The following is a 9,304-nucleotide window of genomic DNA, read 5'->3' as shown; positions in this document are numbered from 1 at the left end:
AGATTGAGGACTTTCTGTGAATACTGAAGGGGGAAATCGTTAAACTGCTGCTGTAATAGTCAGACACCTCCCTAGTGTATGGTCTCCTGAAGGCCAGCTTATGCATTGGAATGTGTGTGCACCATGCCTGTTCTTGGTGGAATTGTAAAGTTACCGCTACAAAAATGTTTCTGGAGCAATTTATTGGATCTGCTAATAAATAAATAAAAAAGTACAGAATTTGCATGGAGGTGCATAGAATTAAATGGAGATGAAAGAAAAGAAAAAGAGAATAAGGAAAGGGAAGAGGGAAAGAGCAAATAATATCTGGGTTGGAGAAGTGACTGAATTTATTTCTTCTCCTCTTCATTATTCTCTTTTCCTGGCAGGCATCCTAGAGCTCCACATTGAAGACGGAATGATGGGGTGGCTGTTTTGAGCACTTACATGATATTAATATTTCCGGCTAGTCTGGATTCTGTAGTTAAATAGCTGGAGGGAAAGGAAGAGTATCCCTCACCGTGCAGGGCCCTGGCTTGTCTGCAGAACACAGGTTCAAATGTTGTCTCGGCACACAGGTTCAAATGTTGGTAACTAAGTGTGGCCCAGCGTCAGTTGATGGGCCCCACTTTTCCTTCAGCAGGAGGCTGGTGGCAGCTAAACCCTCCCCCCAAACTGTAACCTGTTATTTAAACGGAGTCTGGCGAGCATGGGGGTATGGGCATATGGAGCTGGAGAATGAGATCAGTGGCCCTCCCAAAACTCCTCTGATCAGCAATGACAGTTCTCGAGCCTGCTACCTTACTGAAGCATTGGTTCAATCCTCCCTATGAGAGAAGAGTGCCACCTAGCGAGCTCTCAATACACCTGCCTGCAGCATCTTGGGTTGTCCTTGCAGGTCTCCCATTCAGGAACAAAACTACTTCACTTGTGTGAGCGGAGATGAAGTAATTACTCAACTGGAATTTAATTGGGACTCTGGAACTAGGAGCCCCAAAATGCTGGGCCTTGGTGTTATAAGTGATGGGAAAGATGGTGCCTTCAGCAGCAGAGCACTCCCTTGATAATTGCCCTGTACTGTTCACTCCTTCTGAAGCACCTGGCATTGGCCACTGCTGGAAGACAGGATACTGAGCTAGACGGATCATTGGTCTGACCCACTAGGGCCGTTCTTATGTCCTTCTTCCTGCCTCCCTAATGGCTGGGCACCAGCTGGGGGGACAAGGAGAGGGGAGGCCACCCTGCACCGCAGGTGGGGGAAGCTGCTGCAGAGGAATCCCTGCAGCCGTGTGGGATGCGTGAAGGCCATGAAGAGCTTTGGGCAGTGTGGGGCTGCCTATGCGTGAGGGACACTTGGCAGACCTGGCAAAGGGGCCCCACCAGGAGGAGTTAAAGGAGGAAATGCTGACAGTGGGTCTCTGAACATTTCCAGTCAGTGAGCTCTGCTCAGTGTGGGAATCCATGGGGACATTCCCAGAGGGAAAGGGTGGGAGTCCCTAACACTGGGTCGGCACATTCACAGCTGGACAGTAGAGGCCAGTCCTGCCCTGGGCCCTCAGGTCTGACTGGGTTGGCATTTTCCTTCCCTAACCTCTGTGATCCCATGATTTGAAAGGTGAGTGCTCCTGGCTCTCCCAGCAGAGCTGCCTGACACCTGGATATGTTCGTAGGGTCCCTGTGCCATCCCCATGGCTGTGTGTCCACTCCAAGGGACCCAGGACTCCGCTCTGTGTTTTTCTGTCAGGAAAGATAAACCCAGAGCTGTTCGGTGCCCCCATTTCTGGAATTGCCACAATAGTATCCCCAAGCACTGATAGGAAGTGGGAAGGCGCCCCCTGGGGTCTGTCACATCCCCACATTAGCTCAGGGCTGCCTGCATTTCAGGGGGCTTCCCATGGCTAATTATGGAAACAAGCCAAGCCCCTGAGGTTGCCCAGTGCTCCTGGAGCAAGGGGCTTTGTGCACCTTCCAACTTCTCCTCTTTGCTCCTTGGCCAGGGAGGAGAGGAGCTATGGCTGCTCCTTTCTTTGCCTCCTTCCCTCATTTGGGAATGGGGCATTCCAGACCTGGGGGCTTCTCCCGTTGTCTCTCTGTGCTGTCACCCTTTCCCGACAGGGGGAAGAAGGAGGGGAGATAGACCTTTCACCCTGCAACCCTCCTATTCTCTTCCCCCAGTCACTGGGGGAGCTGCTCCAGCTGACATCCCTGCAGTCGGCCAGCTGACTGTTCCATCCCAGCTCCACACTAGCAAGCCAGGTGGTGAGGACAGATGAGCAACACTGGGGAAAGCGTTCCCAGCCAGCCGGAGGCCAGCTTCCTGTGTGCTGAAACAGGAAGGCAGAACATTGGCGGAGACTGGCCTTTCCAAGAACAGATTTAAACAACCAGGGGCAGCCCTGGATTAATTGAGATTATTGTCAGCTAAGTGTATGATGTAGCTGTGAAATTCCAAGTGACCATGGTGCTAAGCGTAATGACAATCAGGAAGCTGTACACTACTGCTGATTTGTGGCAATATGTAGGTACCTCACTCAAGTGCTGTGAGGCCAAATTCAGCAGCATGTTTTGAGATCCTCAGGTGGAGGCCTCTGAGCTATGCAAAGTATTATTACTGTTATATTTATTTTGGAATGTCTACATTCTGTTTCTTTTTCACATTGGATTCCCTCTCCCAATCTCACCTTTATTCTATTATGGTTTTAAAGTAACAAAAATATATGTTGCAAGGAAATACATTTCTTTGTTTGTATTAATAACACCTCAGATGATCAGAAGTGAAAGAATTTTAAAACCCCAAAGCGCTTGTCCCTATTTGTGCTGTTTGTTTACTTTCTGCATGTCTTCCAGTTTGCACAATGGAAACCAACCGAATAGGGTGACTAGATGTCCCGTTTTTAAAGGGACAGTCCCATTTTTTGGGACTTTTTCTTATATAGGCGCCTATTACCCCTCACTCCCTGTCCCGTTTTTTCACAGTTGCTATCTGGTCACCCGACAACCGAATCAGCTTCCCTTTTTTCACTTATGGTCAACGTCACTTTCAGGTGCTGACAGCTGAATGTGAGTTGCAAATACTAAAGAGGAAGGGTCATTTGTTTAAAACCAGCTGTTTCCTTTGGAACTGAAAAAAAATTGTGCAAACATAGCTACTGGTCTTAGCTTTTATAAAAGTTTGCTTTTACAGTGTTTAAATGTTGGGCACAAATTTAAGTTGCTTTTGCCCTTTAAGTGTGTTGCAACACGGAGGGTGGTATGAGGACATTTGGGCTTTAAAAATAGCATCAGTTATTATTAATTCGACATTAAACTCCATTTCCCAGAAACTCAGAGGATGCTGCGAAAGAGCCTGTCATCTCGACCCTCGAAAACTACATTTCCCAGACAGCTCTGCGTATCCAGCTGGCTCTGTAGCTGACTCGTATTATTTCTGTTCTACATTGCAGGAGAGGTTAAGAACTACACTTCCCAGTGTGCTCCTGAGAGACATGCTCTGTGCAGAGATGTCCAGGGCCTGGGACAGGGGAGCTGCTTTGTTTTGGACCTGTACAAGGAATTAATCCCAGCACTTAACACACTAACAGGCGTGGAGACCCCAGTGAAGGCTAGCTGGGGAGCCCCAGGAGGTAAGTCACAGCCTGCAGAGAGGGAGGCAGAGTGGGAAATGTCTGGTTCTGGGTGCTGAAAACATTGGGACTCTGATGGGGACAGGCTGTGTGTAAGGCAGAGCAAGGGCACATGCCTGTGTGTTGAAAATATGGTAGGGGACTCTTCCCTCTGCATGCAGGTGGGTGCTGGGTGAAACATGATTAGGGATCCTAGTTTCCCGTGATTAACCCCCCCTCCAAATTCTCTGATTAAAAAAACATAAAAATCTGCATTTTCCCGCGATTAAAATGAAATGCTGAACTTTAGTTTCCCTAGCCACAATACAGTGGAACTCCGTTTATCCGCTCTAATTAGGACGGGGGCCAGATTGGATAATCAGAAATTTGGATAATCTGGAGAGCTTCAGCTCTGGGCAGCGGGTCTTGGGCTGTCAGCCCTGGTTTGGTCATTATGGAGAGCTGGATAACGGAGGCTCAGATAAACGGAGTTCCGCTGGATATGTTTTTATTTTTTCACAAAATGTAAAAACTAAGATTCTCTGTAAAGATGCAAATTGCACGTTTTTCTGTGGCAAATGGATTTCTAGGAACCCTGAACGTGAGCCACAATTTGGGTCTGTGTGTGTCAGGGAGGACGTTAATACCTTTCTCCCTGCACAGGCAGGAGTTGTGCCGTACCATATCTAATAATCTGTTGGCCAGTGTCTGTCAGATGGTGTGATCTTTAGGGTCTTTTCTTCCTACATGGTACTAATAAAAGCATACAACAGGTAGGGACCCTAATTTAGATATTAACTGTATATCTGGTTGACAAGCCATTCATTCAGTCTAGTTTACTGAACTCTTAATAGCTACAATCCTGCCAAAGCGTGCCTGTGCCTTCCCACTTACTGCTCGGCTGTTAAAACTGAATTATTTGTAAATCTCTAAAGTGTTCAGTCAGGGAAAAAAACTGTGGTTAGGGACATATGTGAGGGGGATGGAGCTTTTTAGTTCATTTTATACCATGCTCATCACCATGGTATCTAACCATCTCTGCAATCTCTGAATGCTATAAGAAAACCTGTTTGTAAGGTGAGATATATATATTCTAATTGCAGGAAGTTCAGGGTGGTTGTTAGTTGTAAGGCAGTCAACCAAGTTGTGAATGGGCTTTTGAATGAGGAAGTGACAGCAAACTGAATAGTCATTAAATTTTGCTCACCCAAATTCTGACATCAACTTTGAACTTGACCTTGGTCTTATGCTTGGACTGAAGGGACCCGAGACCAAACTTGAAGAAACAAAAAATCCCTGTATTGCTACCTTAATTTTCTCTCTAAAGGTGTAAAACCGGTAACCACATTTGCAAGGGAAGATAACCAGCCCAGACTTCATAATAGTTTGAAAGTGGGCTGGATGCAGAAGGGACTGTTGAAAGTGCTACTTATAAATCATCATATGTTGTGTATTGGTGCTTCAGTTTCTTGGCTACGTGTCTCCTGAAGTCGGAAGTAAAAATCAAAATGACTTCTAATGAATTTTGGTCATTTGGTGCTCATTTGGCCCCAATCCTGCACTCGCCTCCATGCAGGTGGGCTACTGTCTCTGTGCATAAACCAGTACACTTCAGTGGGGCTCTGTGGAGACATAGGGGCCTGACTCCGCAGATCCAATTGCAAGGTCAGGCCTTGCAGGCCTCTGTTTAGAAGATTAAGAGATCTGATGGAAGGTATCTAGCAGAAATCAGCTGGTTTCATTCTGCAGGCTGTAGTTTGATATTGGCAGGCCAGTGACTGGGGTGTATTTTCTTTTAAATGATAGTTAAATATTATTATTTTTTGCTTGTTGCTTTAATAGGGACAAGTGACCAGAACGGTTGTTCTGGGGAAGGTGCATTAGATAAGATTTCTGAACCACTGTGAAAGTGCCAGAAGAATTTAAAAATGTATCTATCTTTTTAAGGAACATGCCCACACAACAGGAAAAGACTTAGGAACAGGCTAAGCATGAATAGCTCCAAGGGTGATAGCAGATTAGCACCAGGGCTGCCGTGGTTACTCTCCAGTAGGCTGGTCCCAAGCCTTTCTTCTCCTTCAGTGCACTTCCTGCCACACTTCTGGAGAGTTTCTGTTGCAGTTCACTTTGCAGCAGGTACTAGGATTCTCGGAACGTGGCCCAGAATCCTTTATAACAGCACTATAGCTAGTGTGAAGGATCTGAGCTCCCTGTCTGGGGCTGGAGGAGCCTGCTGCCAATGGCTGAGCAGAAAAAGGGGCCGCAAGGATGAATATGTAGATGAAGGAAGGTTGCTGTGCTGGGGTGGGTGGGTTTGTTTGCAATAAGAATTTTTTCTTTTGGTTTTTGGTGTGCAGAGACCACTAATCCTGTCTTCACTTCCTGAATCAATGCTTGTAGGGTTAGCTCAGTCCTGCCCTACCTCAAATACCAATGGTTAGCATATCTCCTATTATGAAGATGAGGCGATCTGTCCTAGGGAATAACTCTGAGGCCTAATCTACACTTAAAAATTAGATCGACCTAACTACATCGCTCAGGGCTGTGAAAAATTTTGCTCCCGGTGCAACGTAGTTAGGTCGACCTAACCCCCATCATAGACGCGGCTTTTCTTCTGTCAACTTAGCTATTGCCTCCCAGAGAGGCAGCTAAACTACAGCAATGGAAAACCCCTGTCTATTTATGCAGGAAGCAATAACACTATGGCACTACAGTGGCACAGCTGAATCACCATAGCTGTGCTGCTGTCGCTGCTGTAGTGTAGACATACCCTGAGATAATTGAGAAACATAGAACTGTGTTAACTGAGTAATGCACTTGTTTAACCAGTTGCCATTCTAAGCTCTGGAGAAGGGAAGAGTGTGGGGTGATGTCCCCTCACACAGTTACTCTACACTGATTGGCTTCAGAATGCTCTGACTAGGCCAGAGCATTGGCTTGTTGTTATAATGAGATAATTGCAGGATACTTCCTGTTTACAAGGTAATAACTACATCCTGGGCAGACATCCTGAGATGTTTATTACCCAGGGCACAGTTATTACTCAGTTAAGAGGAAGAACCATCTGTTGCACTGAGAGATGCTCATTTGTGTCATATACCCTGTCCATCCCTCTGCTCCTCCTTACTCTTCACAGAGACTTAGCCCCACCCTCAATAAGTGAGTGATTTGTAATGTAACGATATTCTTCATAAAGCTGTCACAACCCTCCCCCACACTAATTAATATTATGGTGCATTAATAGCTGGAAGGAGAGGATGTTGTATGTAGAACTGCTGGTATGCATACAGATTGGCTCATCTGCTCTAAAGCCATCATAGGAGGAGAGGTCTCTTTGCATGGTCTCTTTGCCCATAGGAGCAGAAACACAGGCCTCATTTTCACTCAAAGACCCATACTGCCACTTTGTGGGAAACAGGTACATGTTCAAATTACAGACAGTTCTGCTTGTGTCATTTACTGAATTTTCCTTCCCTGTCTTTTATCCTTAGCTCATCAATGTAGCTAGTCCAAGTTAACCCCAGTTTGGGATTAGAGGGTTGACTCCAACAAGCTACATCGAGGTAAAAACTACTCGTGCCTTGTCTCCACTAGGATTTTACATTGCAATAGCTATCTTAATGCAAAAACAAGCCTATTTTTTGCAGTGAAGACCTAGGCATAATCCTCTCTATAAGACCACAGTGAAAGGCTGGGGAAATTAGTCTGATGTCACAGTGGGTTTCATGTCTTCAGGTGGGGAATAAGTGGCAGGATCAGATGTAAAAGATCCTGGGCCTGATTCTCCTCTGAGTTGTACCATCATAAATCAGGAGCAGCTGCACTGAAGTCAGCAAAAGTTATCTGGTGCAAAACTGGAGTGAGAAACGGGGCCCATCTCCCTGAATACAACTACAATTATGAATCGTAGGAAATGTAATATAGACAAAAAGGCAACCCAACTGTGAGATGGGTCTGTGTTCTCCCCCTTGTACAGAAGGGGAAATGGGTCCCGAGATGCTTGAGGTCATGGCGGGAATAGAACCCAGGAGTTCTGTGATGGGGCAGGGCGCTGGTGGGAGCCTGGCATGCGGGGCACCGGGCCAGGCTCAGCTGTTGTGTGTGTTCCACCATGGGCGGCCCAGCACTAGGCTGGAGGGGGGCCCTGGGCCCCAGCAATATGCCCAGGCCCTGGAGCCCCCAGACTCTGCCTCCCCCCGCCCCAAGGTTGCTTCAGTAGGGGGCGTTGAAGGCTGTGCCTCTCTCCCCGCCCCCTGCGGCCGCCCGTGCATTGCGCCCCTGATGGGGACGGGCTGCGCATGCGCGGCCTCAGGCCGGCGCCGCACAGCGGGCTCCCCTGGCGGCCGCCGTGAGTGCTGCAAGGCTGGGGAGGCTGCTGGCGTATGCGCAGTGTGAATCGGCCGTCCGGCGCGCTGGGCTGGGAAGTCCGGCCTGGGAGTCCGCGGAGCCCCGGAAGCGTCTCCCCGCCGCCGGCAGCTCCGGGTGAGCCCCGCTGCCTGCTCCCCGTGCACTGCGCTCTGCTCCCCGTCCCGCCGCCCGCTCCTTGCCCTGCTCCCTGTCCCCCGTCCCGCCGCCTGCTCCCTGCCGCCCTCCGCTGGGTGCTCTATCCCAGACACCCCCGGGCACCCTGTCCTGCCGCCTGCTCCCTGCCTCGGGCACCGCTCCCTGCCCTGTGCCGCCCTCCGCTGGGTGCTCTATCCCAGACACCCCCTGGCATCCCGTCCCACCGCCTGCTCCCTGCCTCGGGCACCGCTCCCTGCCCTGTGCCGCCCTCCGCTGGGTGCTCTATCCCAGACACCCCCGGGCACCCCGTCCCACCGCCTGCTCCCTGCCTCGGGCACCGCTCCCTGCCCTGTGCCGCCCTCCGCTGGGTGCTCTATCCCAGACACCCCCGGGCACCCCTTCCTGCCGTCCGCTCCCTGCCCCGTCCTGCCGCCTGCTCCCTGTCCTGGGCACCGCGCTCTGCCTCCCGTCCCACCGCCTGCTCCCTGCCCCGGGCACCGCTCCCTGCCCTGCGCCGCCCTCCGCTGGGTGCTCTATCCCAGACACCCCCGGGCACCCTGTCCTGCCGCCTGCTCCCTGTCCTGGGCACCGCGCTCTGCCTCCCGTCCCGCCGCCCGCTCCTTGCCCTGCTCCCTGCCCCCCGTCCCGCCGCCTGCTCCCTGCCGCCCTCCGCTGGGTGCTCTATCCCAGACACCCCCTGGCATCCCGTCCCACCGCCTGCTCCCTGCCCTGTGCCGCCCTCCGCTGAGTGCTCTATCCCAGACACCCCCGGGCACCCTGTCCTGCCGCCTGCTCCCTGTCCTGGGCACCGTGCTCTGCCTCCCGTCCTGCCGCCCGCTCCATGCCCTGCTCCCTGCCGCCGTCCGCTGGGTGCTCTACCCCAGACACCCCCGGGCACCCCGTCCTGCTGCCCGCTCCCTGCCCCGTCCTGCTGCCTGCTCCCTGCCCCGGGCACCGCTCCCTGCCCTGTGCCGCCCTCCGCTGGGTGCTCTATCCCAGACACCCCCTGGCATCCCGTCCCACCGCCTGCTCCCTGCCCTGTGCCGCCCTCCGCTGAATGCTCTATCCCAGACACCTCCTGACACCCCGTCCCGCTCCCTGCCCCGGGCACCACGCTCTGCCCCCCCGCTCCCTCCCGCTGTCCGCTCCCTGCCCCGGGCACCACGTCCCATCGCTTGCTCCTTGGCCACCGGGCACTGCGCTCTACTCCCCGCTCCCTG

General features: G+C 51.3%; 1 protein-coding gene across 2 annotated transcripts in view; it reads left to right on the top strand.

Annotated features, from left to right (window-relative positions):
* The first annotated feature begins 3,463 nt into the window (after nt 1-3,463).
* The window catches only part of EI24 (EI24 autophagy associated transmembrane protein), a 37,382-nt gene continuing 31,541 nt past the window's right edge, over nt 3,464-9,304 (top strand). For both annotated transcript variants that reach the window (XM_065417083.1, XM_065417085.1), the window contains exon 1: nt 3,464-3,602. The gene's annotated coding sequence lies outside the window, so the exon portion shown is untranslated. The remainder of the gene's footprint in view (nt 3,603-9,304) is intronic.

This window comes from Emys orbicularis, chromosome 15, assembly GCF_028017835.1.
Source record: "Emys orbicularis isolate rEmyOrb1 chromosome 15, rEmyOrb1.hap1, whole genome shotgun sequence".
In the NCBI taxonomy this organism is placed as follows: Eukaryota; Metazoa; Chordata; order Testudines; family Emydidae; genus Emys; species Emys orbicularis.
Note: the sequence above shows the minus strand (reverse complement) of the source record. Positions and strands in the feature narration are given on the sequence as shown.